Genomic DNA, 23,690 nt, shown 5'->3' with positions numbered 1-23,690 from the left:
AAATATAACGCCTGTAATTATTCCCTGTCGTCCAAGCATTCAATAAGACATTACTAATTACCCTCTCAAAAAATGTTAGTGACACCGCTTGGAGGCGTTTCACCGCAAGGTTTGGGATACATTCGGTCTCGGCACTTCGTTTCGACAAATTGCATTGGACAAGGAAGTGCTAAAGGGATCCATTCTAAGGTTAATGCCACACATGGAGGTGGCTTTACTTGGGCGGGTGGTTGTTGCAGGTATTGGGGGGGTTGTCCGCTTACCTAGTCACACTACAAGGACAAACAACACTAACAAAGTACAATAAACCGAGTCTATGGTGTCATGAACCAATCAATTGCGTAGACACTGAAGAAGGAGAGGGGTGGCCCATGCCATGAGCTCTACTCAACGTTTGTTAGTCCTGAGTTGGCATGCAGTCGTGTGTGGCAGGGAGAGGTCACGGCGACCTCTCCTATTGGATTGTGTCAGACTCATGTTCATTCGTTCGGACGAGTTTGACATGGGCCTAAGAAAGAAGTGTGAAGTGTACAGTCTTCTTCTCTGCAAGGAATTTATGGATGCCAACCCTTTCTCACTTGTCGCTCTCCGACTTCATTTCCTTGCGTTCCACTACCCTGACATCACACACACACACACACACACACACACACACAAAGAGAGAGAGAGAGAGAGAGAGAGAGAGAGAGAGAGAGAGAGAGAGAGAGAGAGAGAGAGAGAGAGAGAGAGAGAGAGATGCCTTAACAATGAGTGTAAACGGTGGGAACGGGCCTTATACAGGCACTTGTACATAGTCTGGTTTGGTATTTACCACCAGTAGTTACTGTAGTAACTATCTTAGTACACAATCGGTCACAACCCAATCCGTGTACCTATAAATAGGAACCGCTACTTCATTTTGAGGGTCTGTCACTTCGTTGGCTACATCGAGTCCTTGTAATTGTCAAGCTGTTGTTCCTTTTGTCATCCATCTCGGTCATAATCAACCCTTGATGCCGGTTGTACTTTCCTTCATTATCTGAATATAACAGCTCCAATACTTTGAGTCCAGTATCTAACATTGTACTTTCATTTCAGTTCAGATCTGATTTCCTATGCTTGATCTGACATCTAACTTTGAGTCTCCAACTTGGAACAACTTAGAATTGACCAATTTATTCCATTTTGACAATCACAGTGTGAGTTTAAGCTCTTGACATGAACCTATCTCTCAGTTGGAATTTGGAGTTACCTTGACATTCGCATTGCCGCCTAGACGTTCAACAAGACGAAGGAGATCTACCACATTATTTATTGAGGAACATGCCCATATCAACACGATGGCTAAACAATCGGAGTAGGGTTCTGATGATGGACCTAACTTTTAGAATGAGGAGACGGATGCCAACCCTGAACGGAGGTATTGAGGGGGCTCTCACCACTGTGCTCAATCTGTGAAAGCTGCTCTCATTTACATGGGTTTCAAAACTCAATCAACAAGGGCAAAGCGAAGGTTCAGACTGATGCCAGTGATGGTAGCAAGTGAAGCAAAAAAAATGATGCATTGGAGACATAGACAGTGGAACAAAGATAGATGATGAATATAATGATAGATGGGATGCTGATACTAACCACTGCAGTAACACAAGCACATGAAAATAAAATCTAATCATAAAGAGAAACCTAGGCACAAGGAATGAGACTTTGATCACCATAGGTCCAAACATTAGGGAGCGGTAAAATGATCTTAAGGTTGCCTTTCCAATCTTCAAAGGTGGAAAGAAAGATAATCACGATGTACACATATATGCTTTCGACACTATGCGGAGCTGCGGACATTAATGAAGATGAATGGGGTGAATACTTTCCACAAACTCTCAAAGATGATGTCAAGAAATGGTATTACCATTACCCAACATGTAAACTTCGGACGTACAGTAAACTGAAAAAGGTATTTCTTCTAGAATTCAATGACAATCGTGGGGATGTCCTATGAGGACATTTCTTTGTTAGGGACGAGGCTATGGAGGGTGAAGGTGGGAAGCCATGGCTTCACCGGTCTTGTAGAGGAGCACGAGAGAGAGAGAGAGAGAGAGAGAGAGAGAGAGAGAGAGAGAGAGAGAGAGAGAGAACAATATTGCTTGCCAAAAAGAACTCGCTTTTTGATGGATTGATTGATTGCAATATTAACCTTACATATAAAGGCAAAAAATGCCATGCATGACTTAAGTTACCACTAAAAGTGACTTGCATGCTATAGGGCTTGTACCCATGAGCTAAACACCAAATAAGTGGGCTTGAATACCCAACAACCCCCCCTCAAGCCCAAACTACTGACAATGGATTTGAGACAGACAGACCATGGCAGAGTTCATTCACCTGAAATCATGAGTAGAAGACCCCCCCTTGACAATAACATAGGTGTGTGTGTGTACTTTCCTCAAACAACTATCAGTGTGAGACATACCAGAACTCGACCAAACAATAAGGGTGGTCTTACCATTTTATTTTATGGCAGTGTCTACAACCCATACAATTATTGAGAAATAACTGACATAACGGAAACATAAAAATAGACTAAAGAAGAAACAAACTATAGGACATTACTTTCTATGAAAAGCATTGGTGGTGCATCGTCTTCATCACCTTCAACCATATTGATCTGTGGCGTCTCTTAAAGCATTTGTCCGACGGATGATTAGTCTTTCCACAATGGGTGCAAGGAGTTTTGCTGAAACAATCCTTGGTTTGATGATTGTTGTGTCCACATATAGCACAAAGGTCTAGTGCTAGTAGTAGACCTGGTGGAATTGGCAGTTGAAGTGCAACAACGGGCTACATATGCAATTGGTACGAAAGAGCTGATTCGTGGTACTCGTTTCTCTTCTTCCTGCAATGAGTTAACAATACCATCCAAAGAAGGCAGAGGATCCTTCTCCTTTAAAATAGTGACAATTTGACGAAATTCTGCAGGGAGGCTATTCAGAAAAACGGCTATAAGGTCTTCATCTGGCACAGGGGCTTCAACATAAACTAGTTGTGTTTTGATGCTCTTCAGTCTATTAGCTAAAGCTGCAATATTTTCATCTTCACGCATGCGAATAGAATATAATTTCATTTTTAAACTCATTTTGGAATACTTAGCTTGGCACCGAAAAGCTTCTCTAACTCTATCCAGGCAGCACTTGAAGAATCAACATCATCCAAATAATGAATAAAGTCATCTTCTAAGGAAGTTAGAATGATACCAAAAGCTTGTTCGTCTTTCCTCTGTTGCTCAGCAGATAATGCTCTTGTAACTGCAGTGGATGTGCCAGATTCGTCGGCTGCGAGAGGCTTGACCACGTTCCATAGGTTTTTCCGCATCAAATAGCCTTTAACTTTGATCTGCCAAGTGTGCAAACCAGTCCCATTGTATTTGTCGACTTTCGACGCCATGTTGAGGTCTTTAAAGTAAAAGAAGGTAAAAGGTTCGGTCAGATTTGACTTGTAGCAAAAATCCAATCAACTTTCAAAGTTCTGAAGCAAAGGTGTCGAAGCTTTAGAATATGACTAATACCACTTTATGTTTACTATTTTGAGTTCGTCGCCAACATGATTGAATGCTGAGCACACCATGACTGAGCACCGAGCACAGATTGTAAGAAGTGTAGCATGAAAGATTTTGCGAGGGTGGGAATCCCCGTTTGCTTGAAAATCAAAATAGGGTTGGCCACCAACTTTAATACTACAGTGTGAACATAAAATTAAAAAAAAATCAAATTCTCTGCGTAGAGCACATGCAACAATGGCGAGATCTTGCTATAGCGGGCTGTAGAGGATGATTCAAGAGGGCTTGCCGTGTCGTATATTCACCAGTAGGGCTAGGCGATTCTACTGATGCTGAGTTTGATCAGTTTGATGCAGGTCAACAACACCTCTTTCTCTGTGCACGCGACGATTCTCACGCTGTTGAGTCGAGGGCCAAGACCGATGCCATGCTCTGATACCATCTGTTAGGGACGAGGCTATGGAGGGTGTAGGTGGGAAGCCATGGTTGCACCGGTCTTGCAGAGGAGCGAGAGAGAGAGAGAGAGAGAGAGAGAGAGAGAGAGAGAGAGAGAGAGAGAGAGAGAGAGAGAGAGAACACGGTACTGCTTGCAAAAAAGAACTCACTTTTTGATGGATGGATTGATTGCAATATTAACCTTACATATAAAGGCAAAAAATGCCATGCATGACTTAGTCTACCACTAAAAGTGACTTGCATGCTATAGGGCTTATACCCACGAGCTAGACACCAAATAAGTGGGCTTGAATACCCAACACTCTGCGAGATGGATAGGATCAAACAAGGCAAATTTTTGGTGAGTGTAGGAATTAGGGTTGCAAGGAAATAGACACAACTTGAAGAAGGTGAAGAAGCTCAAGGCACACAATAGAGAGTGCATTGCTTAGTGCACAATAGAAAAATAAGTTAGCCGTAGAATGATGGAATATATAATGCACGAGGGAAAAAATCTCCTAGTGAGGAAAGAATGCCCCGGCGGTCCTAATTGTGTTTACACACTTCACTACCACATATATGGTAACAAACCCCTCCTGAGGGTGATGCGATGAACGAGAGCTGGCACACAGTGTACAGGGAAGTGCCATGCCCTCAGGACATGATCAATCCACAAAGGGAAGCAAGCTCAAAGCTTTGCGGAAAGCTTCAAACTTCTCACGAGGCAATGCCTTTTGTGAAGAAATATGCACGATTGTCCTGTGTCGGCACGTAAGCCAAGATGATATCTCTTGATAAGAATTTCTCTTTGACATAGTGATAGTGCACCTCGATGTGCTTCTTGTGAGCATGAAAAACTGGGTTCCTCGCAACTACAAATGCACTCTCATTGTCAGTGTAGATGATGTTGGTAGTGTCTTGTTCAACGTTTGAGCCATACACACTCAATCGTAGCTGTGAACACTGCCATGTACTCAACTTCACAAGTGGAAGTGGCCAGATGTAATGGAAATGGCCCATGAACTTTGAGAATAGCAGAATTAGGAGAATTAAAGAGAGCATTTTTGTGAGATTACTTTGAGAACATAGAGGGTGAAGTTGATTAGCGGTAGCAACGTAACCATTATACTTAATTAACTTGGCATGAAAAATACTTTTGCAAGAGAGAGAGAATTAGAGAACTTGACAACAATCGACGACCGGATTGATGTGAAGCCGGTCCCCCCACCAATAGGCTTTTGTATTATAGATTCTCCCATAATGAGGGACTTGGTATAATACAATCTTTGTGTTCCTTGTGACCTTGGTGATGCTATGAAATGGAAAGCTTCATGTGTTGCTGTATAAAGCCCAATGTGGTCACCCAGGTAAGTGGGCGGGCCGCCAGGTATGTACACATATTCTTTTGTAAAAACCTAATAAGAACTCACTATGCTCTACACATTACAGTATAGTGAGTTCACCATATCGTCGTGCTCTTCTTCTCGCACTCTCTCTCGCGTCACACTTCCACTCGTACTCCTTCAACTGGTATCAGAGCTCAGATCGAGGCTCGGGGTAGCATTTGCAGGTAGCCAGAGTCACCTGCTCAGATTGGAGTGAGATTCGATAGGCAAAGACACGGCCCCAAATCTTGTGGGATAGCCTGAAGGGCTTGGTGTTCTTAGAATTTCATTCTGAGGTCATCTCGGCCACCGTTCGGCTTCGACAAAGTTCTGCGCAGGCCATTTTCGACTACGTGGTCTCAGCGGGTGCAGATCTGACTCTGCAAATTTGGGGTTTCGACCTACGACTGCAGGTGCTGAGGATATCGGCACTCCCAGAGTGTTGATTTGTGGCTGTCTACACATCGAAGGACGGCTCACAGTTCTTGGAGGCGTGTCACATACGACACGGGTGCATCTACACACAGACTGTAGGCGACATTCACTAGTTCATCGGTAGCTTGTGTTTGCTGCTTGATATTTCAGATTTCATCCTGACATTGCAGGTACTTCCACATGGGATGTATTGTCAGAGATGATGTATGTCTGTTGAGGGTTTGCTGGCTGTGAGTCACGCAGCAAACAACCGCCGCAGCGGTTACAGCATATAGTGGGAAATTTGTGGATGTATGACTTTGTGGGAAGTCTATGTACTGTCAGATTTACTGCAGCCTTTGTTGAGGGTCGAGTGAGGTTTTATTGAGCTGGGGGATTCTTGAATGTTGAGATCCTTTTGGTGATACAGGTCTTGAAGCGATCCCTCGAGCACCCTTAGATAGGCAGCTAGGATGTATTGATTTTGAGTTAGACAGTTGGGATTGCATCTTTGCTTTACTGCCGTTGAGGCATTGTCGCAGTCTATGCTTACAGGATAGTGAGAGGACAGTGAGAGACAGTACAGGTGCAGGACAGGTTTACCCACAGCTTACAGTGTTAGAGAGACAGTGGTTTTTTGAGCTGTTTTTTGTTTTGTTTTTTGAGTACACCAGAGCCATTTTACAAAGGAGACTCTGCCAAAATTTTTGCAGAATCTGAAGCTTTCTTGGTTCATTCAACAGGTTGATATTGGTTTCAGAGGTCAGTTTACAGGGGAAACTCTGCCGAATTTTTCCCAGGAAAGTAAACTACTGTGAAGTGTAGCTATGGCTGGATCATAGGACACTGCTCTTTACAATATCAAGAAGGTGGATGGAACCAATTTCCCATTGTGGAAGAAGCAGATTTGGCACGTGTTGGTACAAAAGAAGCAGATAAAACCTATAAAGCTCAAGGGGATAAAACCAGAAGATATGGACGAAGATGAATGGAGTGAAATGGATGAATTGGCACTTTCTACCATTATGCTGACTTTGGCAGAAAGCGTTTACTTCAATGTAGCAGACGAGATGTCGGCTTATCAAGCATGGTTAAAGCTGAGTGATCTTTATGAGAAGCAGAGTGCAGCTTCACAGGTATACTGGCTTAAGAAGCTTGTTGACTTGAAGATGAAAGAAGGGACACCTATGTCCAATCATCTGAATGAATTCAACACAATCTACAGTCAATTGTCAGCTCAAGGTGTCAAGTTTGATGAACCTTTTAGAGCTATGTTCCTGTTGATCACATTGCCGGAAAGTTGGGACACTTTTCGCACAGCTTTGAGTAATTCTGCACCTCCAGATGGTTTGAACATAGCAGGTGTAGAAGGAAGTCTGCTTACTGAAGAAACCAATAGAAAGACAATGGACAAAGGCAAAGGAACAGCCTTAGTTGTCAGGGGAAGGACCAAAAAAAATTACAAAGGTGGAAAGAGGAATCAGTCTCGTAGCAAGTCCCGCAGTGCTAAAGGCAAGAGTGACATAGAATGCTACAATTGTGGCAAGAAGGGTCACATGAAAAGAGACTGCAGAGAATGGAAAGCAGAAAAATGCAAAGAGAAAGCTGAAGACCATGGTGAGAAGAACAAGTCCTCAGTGAAGATTCAAGAAATAAATGTGACAAACACTGTTGCAGAGGATGACAGTCTAGTGTCAGGAGACATCTACTTCTTGAAGAATACAATGGACTCAGCTCTTCTTACAGTATCTGATGGAAATGCACTAAGTGACTGGATTATAGACTCAGGGGCATCCCTTCATGTGTCTCCAAACAAGGAGTGGTTTACCTCTTATGTGACCACTAAAGATCATGTTCGGCTAGGCAATGGGCTGACATGTGAGATCTTAGGTGTTGGAGATGTTCAATTGAAGTTTCAGAATGGCTCTTCTTTCATGCTGAAGAATGTGAGACATGTTCCCGCAATTACAAAGAGCTTGATCAGCACAAGTTTACTTGATGATGCTGGCTACGTCACCACTTTTGGACAGAACATGTGGAAGATATCCAAGGGTTCTATGACAGTAGCACATGGAGTAAAGTCTGGAGGACTTTACATGATTTATGTATCAAATGTCTCTAAAAATGTAATAAATGTAACCGAGCAGCCGAACGTTTCTTTGTGGCATAGCCGGTTAGGACATATGTCCAAGAAGGGAATGGAAATCTTGTCTCGTTCTGGTTACTTGCCTGGCTTGTCATTTAATGATTTTGAATTCTGTGAACATTGTCTGTATGGTAAGCAAACACAGCAGCCACATAAGCATAGAAGCAGTAGAAGAGATACACAGTTGGCACTTGTTCATAGTGATTTGTGTGGACCTATGCCTAACCTATCTCTAGGGGGAGCTTCTTACTTTATGACATTTATAGATGATTACTCGAGGAAAGTATGGGTTTACTTTCTCAAGCACAAGGATGAAGCGTTTAGTGTTTTCAAAACGTTTGTGACACTTGTGGAGAATCAGAGTGGCAAGAAGCTTAAATGCTTACGCACTGACAATGATGGAGAGTATGTTTCAAAGGCCTTTCAGGACTTTTGTGACTCAAAAGGTATAAAATGTGAACTTACTGATCCTTACAATCCTCCTCAAAATGGTGTTGCTGAGAGGATGAATAGGACCATACAAGAGAAGGTCAGAAGTATGTTGTCTTATGCACAGCTGCCAAATGGGTTTTGGGCTGAAGCTGTATCAACAGCTGTTCATCTTATAAATAGATCTCCTAGCAAGGTTTTGCAGAAGGATTCAGTGCGAGAGATGGTATGGTCAGGCAAAATGCCCTCATACAAGCATCTCAGAGTCTTTGGTTGTGAGGCATATACTCACGTTCCAAAGGAATTTAGGAACAAACTTGAGCCAAAGAGTAGAAAGTGAATCTTTCTAGGTTATGGTAATTCTGGTGAGATGGGGTACAGACTTTGGGATCCCGAATCCAGAAAGGTTATCCGCAGTAATGATGTTCACTTTAATGAATCCAAATATCATTCTAAACCAGAGAGGGTTGAGGAGATTAGAAGAGTTGTCTTCCAAGAAGATGGAGCGTGCAAGACAAAATGTCAGGGCTCAAGAGGAGCAAGGACAGGATAGAGTGGAACCACAGGTTGTGGCTGAGCCTGAGCCACCTATTGTGCTTAGATTTGGATGTATCACACGACCTCTTGATAGGTTTGTTCCATCTATGAACTATGTCATGTTGACTGATTGCAATGAGCCTTCATGTTACAAGGAAGCAATGCAAATGAAGGACTCCAGGAATTGGCAATTGGCCATGCAGTCAGAGATGACAGCTCTGCATAAAAACCAGACATGGAAGCTAGTTAAATCACCACAGGGCAAAAAGGCTCTACCTTGTGAATGGGTTTACAGGTATAAGATCACCGCTCATGATAGTCAGCCAAAGTACAAAGCAAGGCTTGTTGCCAAGGGCTTTAAGGAAGAACAAGGCATTGACTTTGATGAAGTCTTCTCTCCGGTGGTCAAGATGACTACATTGAGATGCTTTCTTGCATTGTTTGCCATATTAGATTTGGTGTTGCACCAAATGGATGTCAAGACAGCGTTCTTGCATGGTGATTTAGATGTGGCAATTTACATGCAACAGCCAGAAGGGTTTGTTGAGAAAGGCAAGGAAGATTTGGTATGTCAGTTGTTAAAGAGTCTTTATGGCTTAAAACAATCACCGAGGGCATGGTACCATAAGTTCCACAAGTTTATGCTTTCTCAAGGCTACAAACGTAGTGAGTTCGATCACTGTCTATAGACAAAGAAGGCTAAGGATGGCGGTTGGCTGATCCTTATTTTGTATGTGGATGACATGTTGATTGCTGGCAAGCACTTGGAAGAAATTTCAGCTTTGAAGTCAAAGATGGCAAAATCGTTTGACATGAAAGACATGGGTGAGGCAAGTCATATACTTGGTATGCGCATTGAGAGAGATAGATCAAAGAAGTTGATTTGGTTATCTCAAACAGAGTATATTGACAAGGTTTTGCAACGTTTCAATATGGAGAAGGGAAAGGCATTGAGTGTTCCATTGCCACCATATGTGAAACTTAGCAAACAAGATTGTCCTGTGTCTGAGGAAGAACAGGCTGAAATGGATAAGATTCCATATGCGTCTGTAGTGGGTAGTTTAATGTATGCAATGATTGCTACTCGCCCAGACATTGCATTTGCAGTGGGAGTAGTAAGTCGATACATGTCAAACCCAGGCAAGAAACATTGGGAGGCAGTGAAAGGAATATTGAGATACCTGAAAGCTACAAAGAGTATGCGCATATGCTATGGGAGTCAGGAGCTAAGTGTAAAGGGTTTTACAGACTCAGATTATGCAGGTGACTTAGACAACCGAAGGTCTACGTCAAGGTATGTCTTTACATTGGCTGGTGGAGCAGTATCATGGCGTTCTAGATTACAAGATTGTGTTACTCCGTCTACTACAGAGGCTGAATATGTTGCACCATCAGAGGCATGTAAAGAATCAATTTGGCTTAATCGACTAGTAACAGATTTGGGAATCAAAGAAGAGATGCCTGTGTTATATAGTGATAGTCAAAGTGCTATACAATTGGCTCGCAATCCAGTTTACTCAAAGACAAAGCATGTGGATGTGAAGTATCGTTTCATCAGGGAAATGCTCGAGGATAAGCAACTTCAGCTTGTCAAAGTTCACACCACAGAAAATCCTGCTGATCTACTTACAAAAGGACTTCCCTCAGAGAGCTTTGCGCATTTTCGCAAGCAGTTAGGTGTAGGGTAGTACATCACTTCTTTACATCTCTTGTATATTAGCTTGTATAGTAGCTTCTCTCACACTTAAAGTACCACATTGGACTTTAAGTGGGAGGTTGTTGGGGTATAAAGCCCAATGTGGTCACCCAGGTATGTGGGCGGGCCACCAGGTATGTACACATATTCTTTTGTAAAAACCTAATAAGAACTCACTATTGTCTACACATTACAGTAGAGCGAGTTCACCATATCGTCGTGCTCTTCTTCTCGAACTCTCTCTCGCGTCACACTTCCGCTCGTACTCCTTCATCATGCATCACGAGCATAACATAAAATTTGTAAAAGCATTAATAATCCCTGGTCTTAATCCAAAGGCCTCAAACACCTTCGAAGGTGGAGAAAGCTAGCGCGGAATGAGGGTAGGGAGGAGGAAGAAGAATCATTCATAGGAGAAATAAATATTTCCTTACTTATTGTCACTCTTCTTGCTAGCAGACATAATAGCAAGTAATGAAGATGGAGAAGATGGCAATCTTAAGCATTAAAGCATGGCTCTTGGTTGGATTTGCATTCCATAGCCAAGAGTGTTGGTGTAGGCTCTCAACTTCTCAACAAGCTTGGAGAAGGAGATGGAGTTCTTGCACTTTCACCAAGTGAGAATGTGTGAAAAATGAGTGTGTGAGAGAGTGTATACCCCCAAGCACACCCCTTGCTTGCTTTGGTCAACCCCTCCTTGTAGCTCAAGCTTGAAGCTCATTGGACCCCTCTAAGCCTAGCCAATCACATGCATAATGCATTTCAAGCAACATGTGTAGCATTCGAACAAGTGTCTTCCTTACCTCTTTGAGAGAGAGAACTTGGAAATATCTAAATATTTGTTGAATTGAAATAGAATCTCATTGGACCCCTCTTTAGCCAAGACAAAAGGATTCAAGCACACCATGTGGCAAGCTCATTGGATCCCTCTTTAGCCAAGCCAATAGGATTCAAGCCATGGTGTCTAAGCATAGGGAGAGCTTGACAAGTTTCCATGTGCCCCTTGAGAAAGGGGCTCATGGAGAAAGGGGGTGCCCTTTGGGTGAGTGGGAGGTTAAGTGAAAGATTCCTCTAACTTTGGGGCTTTCCCCCTCCTTTGTAGGGTCTCTTTTTGACTCAAGCACCTTCCTCATCAAGCATGACAAGCACCTTAATCAGTAAGCATGACAAGCACCTCAAGCACCTTAGTCACCAAGCATGTAAGCACCTCAAGATTGGGCCAGGTTCCCACCTCAAGCACATCCCTAGCTTGCCTAAAGTCTAAGGACTTTTAACACTAACCTTTGGAGGTCTTTAATGAAGCTAACCCTAAGGTCTTTAAGCTCCATTAGATGCACGCTGCTCTTTGACAGACTGTCTCCTTTTGGACCCCTCTTGAGATGTAACCATCTCTCCTCTTGGTCCCCTACTCAGATAAGTCTAGAAGCACTTATTACACATTGCTCTTTGGTAGACCATCTCCTTTTGGACCCCTATTGAGATGCAACCATCTGTCCTTTTGGTCCCCTATTGAGATAGGTCGAGAAGCACTTATTACACATTGCTCTTTGGTAGACCATCTCCTTTTTGACCTCTCTTGAGATGCAACCATCTCACTTTTTGGTCCCCTGCTGAGATAGGTCTAGAAGCACATGTCTCTATTCTAACTCTTGTTCCCGTTTATTCTCCCACATTAAATGATCAATTCAATATGAGAAAATCATTTGGGTTAGCTAGATATTAGATTTTATGACATTACCTCTCTCTTGAAATCATAGTTGTACTCAACTATGAGGTAGAGAAGATAAAGCCCGGTCATTAATCCATGTTTCTTAGCGGGTAGAGGATCCCTTTTTACCCTATGACATCATTCCAAATTGGATGACTAATCCATTTGGTTCTTGGGAGACTTAGCTGCTGCAAGCATGTTTGCTCTTTAGCCCATATCATACCTCCAGAGTAGAGTGACAAGTTCTACTTGGTGTTTGGGAGACGTCGTCACCACAAACATGATCCTAAGCATGCATACTTCTTAAATTTTGGGCACAATAAAAGAAAGAGATTGAGTCTTAAAAGAAAAAAACATTGTTCATTTGAAATGCTTACTCTAAGGCATCATTGTAAGCATTTACAAGGTTCATACTATCCTTAAGCTAGGTTCCTTGCATCCATCTAGCATCTTCAAAAGGATAATTCTTAAACTTAATAAGATATTGTCGGATAATCTTACTGTTTCTTAATACCTTGTCTTCATGTCATAGGATGGACTCAAATTGAAGTACTTCTTCTTGATCTTCGATTTTTAGAGGGTCTACATCTCTTTCCTCTTTTGGTGGCGCTCCTTTGTAAGGGTTACATAGGCTCTCATGGAAAACATTGTGCATGAGCCAATGGTTGGGCAACTTTAATTGATAAGCCATCTCATTGATTGGCTTAAGAATTTAAAAAGGACCATAGTATCTTTTTGCTGATTTAGCGTAATAGTCTTGGTGGCCCGTAGGATTATTTCCCGTAGTATGCCTTAGATGAGCCTTGAGAAACTTTAGCAAGACCCAATCATTTTCTTTAAAGGCTAAGGCTCTTCTGTGCTTATTAGCAGCAGCAACAGTCCTTTTTGCCTTTGTTGTGAGATGGATATAACCTCTTTAATCTTTGGAAAATATTCTTGTGAGTCTCGGCTATATTCATCAGCAGTGAAGATCTTCCCATGTACTTTAAGTAGTAAGGGACTTTTGCATCTTCCCTCATCGAAAGGTGTTTTCCCCATAGAAGTATGTACAATATCATTGTACACATATTATATAAGAGGTAGGTACTTATCTCATTGAGAACGTTGATCTAATTCCACGATATAGGCTTTTAGTAGATCAAGAATCGTTAGATTACTTATTTCACTTTGGTCGTCCGTTTGTGGATGGTAGACCAAAAGAGAAATTTAATTTAATTCCTAAATTCTCGAAGAGACCCTTCTAGAAATTATTGGTCATTCTAGGATCTTTGTTTGACACTATGGATGTTGGCAATCCATGATACTGTTACCATGGACATGTGGTAATGATGTGTGTGAACACACTTAGGACCACCGGAGCATTTTTTCCCTCTTTAGGAGGGTTTTTCCCCCATGCATTGTATATATGCCAATTAGTCTAGGGCTATCTATCTTTCCATTGCACACTAAGTAACACATCTCTATTGTGTTCCTTGAGCTTCCTTCGTCTTCTCCAAGCTGTGTGTGTTTTCTTGCAACCCTAATTCCAATAATTGGTATCAGAGCAGGTTGCGTCCTCCTGGGCTTAGTTGCCACAACAACTCCAGCACACGCCAGCTCACTTTCTCCGATTTCAGTGAGCTTTGGCCAGCGTTTGGAGGTCGACAAAATTTTGGGGTAAGCTCAAAGAGCTTAGTCTGCTCAGATTTTTGATTCAGGCTCATTTCGGCCTCTGTTTCCACTACAGGTAGTACTGCACATGCTATTTTGTCATTTTGTGCGGAATTTTTGTCAGTGCCAGTTACTGCATAACAAATCCCATACAGTCTACTGTGGGTTGTGCTATATAGCACGTACCGGTCTTACTCAGTTTCTCCTCACTTCGGACAGTTTTCACATCAGGTACGTGCATTTTCCATGGCTGACAGCAACACAGATGTGTTCAAGATGTTTGCTGCTGAAGACGAATTGGATGGGGACAATTACCCTATGTGGGCTAACATGATGCAACATGTTCTTGTGCAAAGGGTGTCTGGAATATTGTACAGGGCATTGATGTACGTCTTGGTTCTGAGGATGTAGGCGATGTTGCAGGTCTTGCTACAAGGATTGCTGTTGTTAGAGTTGTTTTGCCTACAATAGAACAAGCTCGTTGGGATGTAAGAGATGTGCAAGCTCATGCATTGATTGCATTCTCTGTGAAGCGCACTGTCACTCCTCTCATCCGTTCAACAAAATTTGCAAAACAAGCTTGGGATATTCTGGCTGGTCTTTATGCAAGTCGCAATGATGCTAAAATTGATTTGCTACGTAAAGAGCCGAAATCGAAGATTATGCATGAGGAAGATGACATGGACACTTTCCTTGCTGGTGTCAAGGATGTTAATGAGCAACTAATTTTTGAAGGAGAAGTCATTTCTGACAGTTCGCTTGTGCAGACTGTTCTTGATGCTTTGCCAGATTCTTATCAGACTTTTGCTAGTACTTGGAGACTTATGACCTAAGGAAATCCTAAAGTTGTCAAGTTTGATGCATTGTAAACATTGCTGTTGCAAGAGTCACTTTCCAAAAAAACAGGACTAGGCAACGTGCAATTGAATAGATTTTATTGCAGCTCAAAGAAAAGGTGGCAACAACAATGTAACCACTTCTTATGGTTCTGTTGCGAGTGGCAAAACTTCTGTTCCTAATGCTTCTGCTAGCAGCACGTCATCTCGCAATTTTGGTGATAAAGGCAAAAAGAAGATGCGCTACCATTATTGTAAAGCTAATGATCACTTGATCAAGCACTGTCCAAAATTGAAGGCAAAAGAGGCTAAGAAGAAAGAGTCTGGATCCACTACAGGGTCCAATACAAGTGCAACAATTGTAGAGTCTTCCGTCAAAGGAGATTGTGATGCTGATGTTGATGCAGAATGGTCATTTAGTGCAAAGTGCACTTATGATCCTATTGTCCATGATGCATGTATGTCAGCTGCTGCAGGTGTGTGGTATTTTGACAATGGTGCTACAAAGCACATTACCGCACATCGTGATTTGTTTACCTCTATTGACTCTGTCCCTCATAAGAATACGGTGACTTGTGCCAACAATGCCTCTTATCATGTTCAAGGAGTTGGAAAGATTGTGCAACTTGCTGCAAATGGCAGTTCTTTCACACTTGTTGATGCATTGTATGTACCTGGGATAAAAAAGAACCTATTGTCTGTATCTGCACTTGCTAGACTTGCTCTTGTAGTCAAATTTATGGATGACAGATGTACAGTTCATGATCTCAGTTTTGGTGATGAAATTGTTGCATCTGGCCTTTTGTGTCACGGGCTGCATAAGCTCGTATGATAAGTGTGGACAAAATCTTGCAAATGCAGTTGTAGATTCAAGGGTTGTTTTAGATGCAAAACTGTAGCATGCATGTTTTGGGCATTTGAATTTTGCCAATTTGATGCGTTTGCAAAAATTTGATATGGTTGCTTCTTTGCCGCCTCTTGAAGCACCCGTCAAACATGTTTGCGAAGGCTGTATTTTGGGTAAAATGCAGCGTGCTAAGTTTCCAAAGGATGGGTCAGTTCGTGCTACATGCAAATTGCAACTTGTGCATAGTGAGGTTTGTGGGCCTATGCGAACTCCGTCCTTGGGAAATTACTTGCACTTCGTGACTTTCATTGATGACTACTCCAGGCATGCATGGGTGTATCCATTGAAAGGTAGGTCTGAAGTGTTTATGTGCTTCAAGCAATTTCTTGCTATGGCTGAAAATGTCTCAAAATGTACTATGGGCACCCTCCGTTCCGACCGAGGGAGGGAGTATATGTCTCATGAATTTAATGCATTTCTGGCTAGTCGTGGGATGAAAAACCAATATATAGTGTTATATACGCCTCAGCAAAATGGTGTTTCTGAGAGGAAAAATAGGTCTCTTACGAAAATGTCACGATGTATGGTCAGGAGTCAAGCTTTACCACATTCATTTTGGCTCGATGCTGTCATGTGTGCCACTTATATACTCAATAGGTGTCCTACGAAAGCCTTGCAGTCTGTGGGTTGATCGTTTCCTCTTAAGAGGAGTTGGCGATCGCTTAGATCACCGTCTTCGTGGAGCCACATCTTCAGAGGAACTTACGGATTCATCACTTATTACTTTCTCATTCTTTGGATTCCTCCTCTCGTATGGGAGAGAGTATTCTTTTGGGGGTCTCATCGAGAGGCCTCCTAAGCTTTCTCTCCTCTTGGAGAGGAAGGAAAATCCCATAAGCACGAAGTTGTTGAGTAACTTCGGCTTGCAATGTAGGTGATGGGGGCTTTTCACAAGCCAAGCTCCCATACCCCTCTTCTCTCGTCCCCACCCCATGAAAACCCCCTCTTAGGGAGGGAGTGATAAAAGGCATTGGAAAAAGTAAGAAAAAAAATAAAGTATGATTATGTAAATATATAAGAAAGGTAAAATAGGCCACCTCATGCCTGCGGGGTAGCCCATCCCCACCTTGCCTCCTTTTTCTTCACTGTTGCCCCGCCGGGTGTCCCTTTTCCTCTCCTCCACTCAAAAAGTCAACCCCCTCTCTCTTCCCCTTTTCCTTTCTCCTTTCTCTCTCCCCTCAAGCTACCCCACCTCTCACCAATAATGCATTATAACTCACCAATAATGCACCCTAACTCACATGCAACTTACCCTATCTTCCAAAATAGTATACCCCACCCCCTCTTTCTCTCTCCTATCATATCCCATGACCCAAATACCCCCCTCTCTCTCTAAAGGGCGCCATGTCTCTTGTCTTGTAGCTAAATAACCTCCCCCACACTCACACACACTCAGTTTCACTGAAAAAGGTGCCCACAGACCCATCCCCACCCGGTGGTTACCTGATTTTTCTTGTGTTCACACACATCTGCACACAGATTCACCTCTGAACACACTCCCCTCTCTCCCCTCTTGTAATTACTTTATTCTCCATGTCACGTCTCACTTTTTTCATCAACCCATCTCTCTCTCTTAGTCTCTCTCTCATGAGACTGCTGTTCTGGCACATATACACACAGCCAGACAAGTGGGGCCCACAGTCACATGGCCTATGTAGATAATGATTTCTTCATTTCTAAATTCTAGAATTTCTCCCCCCTCCTCCCCTATATAAAGAGGGGTCACCATCACACTAAGGACACACAACATCACCAAAGAACACACTATGCACTGTGTGTGCCTAGTGCACACACGCACACCCACATCATCACCATCACCGCAATCACCATGCTTGTCTTGAGCATGACCTCTATACCCTTGGCTATGGAGGATGAAGGGCAACTAAATGAAGGATGATGGCCATAACCCTCGTGCGAGTCTTCGCCATCAACTCCCACCTATCCGCCATGTGCTCTACCACTCTCTCCCTTCTCATTCCCCTACCCTATGCTCCCCATTTCATCGCCTTATTCTCTAAATAAAGCTTGAGGTTTTGTGAGTATGTTTTCTTACAATGTTTTGCCCATGTGAGGTGTGCGGAATCGCCACCTAATCTTGTGTTTGGAGTGAGCTTGTGTATGTGTGAAGGGTATGCGGATTCGCCATCCTTTTGTGGTGCCTAAGTACTAAGCCGCTATACCCCCTCCCTCACTCTCTCTCTCTCTCTCTCTCTCTCTCTCTCACTCGATCTCATTCCCTTTCCTCTTTATTATTATTGCCAAGCATCCATCTCTCTTGGATGAAAACTTTGTTATGGTGGTGTGTTGTTTGCGTCCTAGCCGCTGAAGCTAGGTGGTGCCCCTGTTTGCTTTACCATGACAGGCTCAAGGCGCTCCATTCGGTCCCCGGTGTTTTAGAGGCCGTCGGGGGTTCGGGGCTCGCTTTGCTCCCCGTAATTTGGTGCCCCCACTGAGGATCTTTTCATGAAACCCTTGAGTTTACAAGACTAAAACCCCTAAACTATTGTGAATGGATGAATGGCTAGCAGGATTTGCTAATTGGACGACAGAAGAAGAAGAGCTCCAAGCACAACTAGACGAACTCCGCTTGTCCATCGAAGCTCGAGTGCCAGGCGTAACGGTAATCAATTTGCAGTGGGAGAGTCAACCAACACGCCAAACCCAGTGGATATACATAGGCCAAGTGCCAAGAAGAAGAAGGAGAAGGTCGAAACCATGTTCGCAACCTACAACCAACCCACAACAACAAAATTGAAGGAGCTCTACACAATAGAGAATCAACACTATTCTACTTTGAGAATCGGGTAACTCAAGTCACCGAGGTAATTATCACAGTCAGTTTTCAAGTCGCACCTGATGCTGCAGCACAGATAACGGAATCATTGGCTCACACTCTCACTAGAGAAACTAGGGATCTACTGAGTTTGTTTCAGGAAAGAACACCACCCTCTCCCACAAGCTTGGACAGTGACTAAGCACCTCTAAGCTTCACATGAATCAGTACAACCTACCTCAAGACAGATCACATATACCAACACGTGTATGCTCAATCAAGGTAATACTCGATTTGAAGGCTCACTACCAGCACGTCATTGACACCATGCTGGGTGGGGAGCGATTTTTTGAGATTCTGGCATCAGATCAACCATTTGTCTTACCTTTGGTACAAGGCAATGTACCGTTTGAAGTTTTAATCTATGTCCTAGTATAAGAGGGTATACATGCCTCCTTGTAAAGAAGAAAAAACTTTTGCAAGTTAAGCAGTGTGTCTTTCTAGCTCTCTCTCAGTAATCATGGCAAGTGTAGCATTTCCAACATTTAAAGGAAAGAAGGGGGAGGATTTGGTAACAGACTTCCTAGATGACTTTGAAGTAGCATGTGTAGTGAGCAACAAAGATACGGATGAATCCCGGGTTAGAATCTTTAAGCATCTCATGAAGCTAGAAGCTAGATCATGGTACAATGCACTTCCACAAGCAACCAAGGATGACTGGGAACCCTTAAAAACCGCTTTTAAGAGGCGCTTTGGGGGAGGTACCACTTCAAAAAAGTTGTGGGACAAGTTGAGAGACTTGAAGCAGGAGGGTCTTTTAGAATATGCCCCCTATGAGTCCAAATTTGTGGATTTGTGGGAACGGTGGGTTGAGTCACTGGCAAGGGGGGAAGCCGCACCCGATTTCCTAAAAAAAGATCGGTTCACGCATGGCTTATGGCCGCTTCTCAAGGAGAAGGTGAAAGGTAGATTCCCGGCTACGTACGAGTTAGCCGTTGAGATTGCTCGCCTTAAGGACAAGAAGCTGCGAATGAAAGCCAAAGAAACCGAGTCAACAGAAGCAGGAACATCGCGTCGACCAACAACTACGACAACCACCATACCACCACCACCGGCTCTTGGGGTAAGAGATGACCAACAAGATATGTTGGCCCATATTACTGACCAACTGCAGAATTTGTTTGTCCACTTAATACAACAAGGGAGGAGTCAAGAAAGAGATCAAGACCCTGGAAGAGCACGACGAAAAAACAGGGAGTATCATTGCTACAACTGCGGAGAAGACGATCACGGTATGGACTACTGTCCCAAACCACGACAAAACTATAATAGAGGAGGTAGGAGGAACCAATTGTCACCCCCTAGAGAAAGAACACGTACCCCCACCCCGAGCACCACCCCCACCAACACAAATTCTACGTCCACCCCAGACACCACTACAAGCATCCATCCCACCTCTTCCACCAGCCCCACCACCTGATCGCCCTGTAAACATCATAAGGCTAGAAGAGAAAGGAAAAGCCGTAGTAGTGGATCCACCCAGAGCAAAGGAGAGGGACAAGGGTAAGGAGAAGGTAACCTTTTTAGAACCACTTGAAGCCATGACTGTGAAAAGAGCTAGGAGGGAGAAAGCTACACAATCAAATGATGAGAGAAGCATGAGAGGAGAAACTAGCAAGAGGCCATCCAGGCCACGACGGAAATTGGGCATCACCGACTTCCAGCTAGGGGAAAGTTCTAAGCCGTATGATCTAACATTGGATGTGGCAGAGCAAGGACCGAAGATTACATGGCCACAGCTGCTACATCTTGCACCAAAAGTAAGGCGACAATGGTCTAAAATGGTAAGTACAAGACGCTCCAAAACAAAGGTAGCCGGAGCAATTTCGGGATGCAACATGGATGACATCCTTCCAATTGTCGACGTAAACATAAAAGGAAAGAGGGTTGGAAACACCTACATTGATGGAGGTGCACAAATCTATGTAATGAGCGAAGCTATGATGCTTCGATTAGGGCTCGAGGTTGACAAGTCTTCTCCATGCAAGGCAAAGATGGCAAACAACGCAAAAGTAAAGTGTGTGGGTGTGGTAAGTGCCGTGAAAATCAAAGCTTTCAACACTGAGGTAGAGGTAGATGTTTTTGTAATGCCTACTAAGGGGGAGGGCTATCCACTAATTTTGGGAAGGCCATGGTTAATGGCCATGAAGGCAAAACAGGACTGGGGTACTGGCCTTCTACGCATGACCGGTAAGAAAGGGGAGACAATCTACTACGACATGAGGATTGGCAAGCAGAAGCAAATGAATCTGGAAACATCGGCAGATGAAACCACTAGCGAATCTTCCAGTTCTGAGGAGGAGACCACATCCACCGACGAAAGTGACAGTTCCATTGATGTGATGGGTATCATTATGAAGGATCCACAAAGGGTAAGCACAACTGGTGATCCATCACCAAAAGGGCAACCCAATGAAGAGGAGAGCAAATCACCTGGCCTAGGAGGAAGTAGGTTGAAGGGTATGTTGTCTACGGAATTAACACTTGAGGAGAAAGATAGTTTTTTGCAAATGTTGATGGGATTTCTATGAAAGAATCACAGGCATTACAATGGTGGAACATCATATTAAGCTGAAGGAAGGGGTAAAACCAGTTGTGCAAAAGCTACGACGACTGGGGGTCATACAAGAAAAGGCACTCTTGGCCGAGGTAAGGAAACTGCTGGAGGCGGGATTCATCTATCCTATAGAATGGGTGTCACCCGTAGTGGTGACGCCTAAAAAGAATGGTAAGTGGAGGGTCTGTGTTGACTACAAACCACTAAATGCATCTACAAAGAGAGACCACTTTCCTCTCCCTTTCTTGGATGAAATTCTGAATGAAGTAGCGGGTTTTGAATGCTATACCGTCTGTGATGGTTATTCAGGATACTTTCAAATACGCATAGCCTTGGAAGATCAGCTAAAGACCACTTTTATCACGCCATGGGGTTGTTTTGCATACAGGGTCATGCCATTTGGTCTCACAAATGCACCTGCCACATTCTAAAGATATGTCACATATGTTTTTCAACCGTTCTTTGGAACATCCATAAGAGTGTTCATTGATGATTTTTGTATATATAGCTCCCGTATTTCACATTTAGAAAAGGTAACTGAAGGTTTGGCCAGGTTGCAGAGCCTAGGTGGGCAACTTAATGTGGATAAATGTCACATTGGGGAGAGTAAAGTCATTCTACTAGGCTATGAAATTTCAGCAAGAGGTATCAACGCCGATCCAAGTAAGGTGTCCGCACTCATAGCCCTACCTTCACCAACGACCGCACGTCAACTGGTCTCTTTTCTACAGAAGGTGAGGTACTTAAGTAGATTCATACATCTACTATCACAACTTGTTCTACCACTGCAACAACTCACTCAAAGATCAACTTTCACTTGGGACGAGGAAAGAGAACATCACTACAACAAGGTAAAGGAGGTCTTAGCCACTTTGCCAACTATCTCACCACCTAAGTGGGATGAAAAATTCTATGTCACCTCAAGTGTTGGTGATGACTCATTGGGGGCTGTGCTACTCCAAAAGGATACGACGACATCTTTCATGAGGCCAATCTACTTCTCTAGTCGAATGATGACAGCAGGAGAGAAAGGTTTCACCCATGTGGAACACTTAGTCCTAGCTCTTAGATTTGCAACTACAAAGTTTAGGTCATATTTGCTGCCTAAGAAATTTGTGATTCTAACCACGGATGAAATATTTCCCTATGTTGTACAACACATGGATGTGTCTGCTAGAATTAATAAATGGCCTGTTCGTCTGCAAGAGTTTGACTACACGGTACAGGTAGAAAGCACGACAAGGGCAAGTTTGGGGGGACTCATGACCTACCAAGTCTTTGAAAGGAAGGAGAAGCAATCTAAGGAAGGAGAAGTCCGATTACCTCCAGTACCACCGATGGTAGAAGGAGCATACTCTCTCTACTTTGATGGAGCCTACAAGCGAGCGTCCGAAAAAGCAGCTGCAGGCATAGTGGTCTTTGATGACAAAGGGACAAAGGTATTTTCGTTGGGCCAATTGTTAGATTCACATTCTAACAATGAAGCTGAGTATGCAGCACTAACCAAGGGTCTACAATGGTGTGTCTCGCAAGGTGTACAACGCCTTAATGTATTTGGGGATGCTCTACTTCTGGTAAGGCAAGTAAATGGAGGATGGACATGCAAGAATCCTAGTTTAAGGAGTCACTTAAGTGGTGTAAAAACCTTGTTGGGTAAGTTTGAAGAAGTTCAAATACACCATATCCCAAGGGCTCAAAACCAAGAAGCAGATGCCCTAGCAAGTGAAAGACTACAGGAAGTGGTGGTTGGAGCAATAAAACTAAAGCTCCCTCTATTTCAAGGAAGTGATGCCTTGCTTGACATCATGCATTTTTTGGAAACAGGGGAATGCCCATCAGATTTAACAAAGGGATAGAAGAAATGGCTGACGCGGAAGGCCACAAGGTATCGACTCATCAATGACGGTTTGTACTGTAAGGGTAAGGACCAAATACTCAGGAAGGTCCCTCTCTCTCAGGAAATCACGGGAGCAATTGCTAGCTGTCACGACGGGGTTTGTGGTGGTCACTTTGCCCTAGACATAACAAGTAGGAAAATCTTGTAGGCAGGCTTCATATGGCCTAGCCTCAACCGTGATGTACACCATTGGTGCAAAACGTGTAAGTTGTGTCAAAAGGCCGGCACTAGGTCACTTATGCCTGAACCACAGACACCTATTCTCTCATATGGCCCATTTGAAAAATGGGGTATCGATGCCATTGGGCCATTACCTAGGGCCAACTCAGGAAAATTCTACATTATCATGGGGGTCGACTACATGACTAGATGGGCAGAGGCTACAGCCACCACTAGAATCACAGCGGTAGAGGTAGCTAAATTTATCTACGAGCACATATGCTGTAGGTTTGGCACACCTTTAGAGATCATCTCTGATAAAGGGCTAGGTTTCAGAGCAGACTTGGTAGGAGAATTAATACAAAAACTGGGCATTACAAGGAGGCACTCTTTACCATATTACCCTCAATGTAATGGCCTAGTTGAAAAGGTAAATGGAATGGTTTCTAAAATTATTACCAAGCAGGTAAACAATCATCCCGGAGACTGGGATAAGTATCTACTACCAGCTTTATGGGCCTACAGAACTTCATTTCGTACATCCTTGGGATTCACACCGTATCATCTAGTAT

This window comes from Adiantum capillus-veneris, chromosome 30 (genome assembly GCF_014529385.1).
Source record: "Adiantum capillus-veneris isolate H3 chromosome 30, ASM1452938v2, whole genome shotgun sequence".
NCBI classification, from domain to species: domain Eukaryota; kingdom Viridiplantae; phylum Streptophyta; class Polypodiopsida; order Polypodiales; family Pteridaceae; genus Adiantum; species Adiantum capillus-veneris.
The sequence above is the reverse complement of the archived record's forward strand: the minus strand, read 5'-3'. Positions refer to the sequence as shown.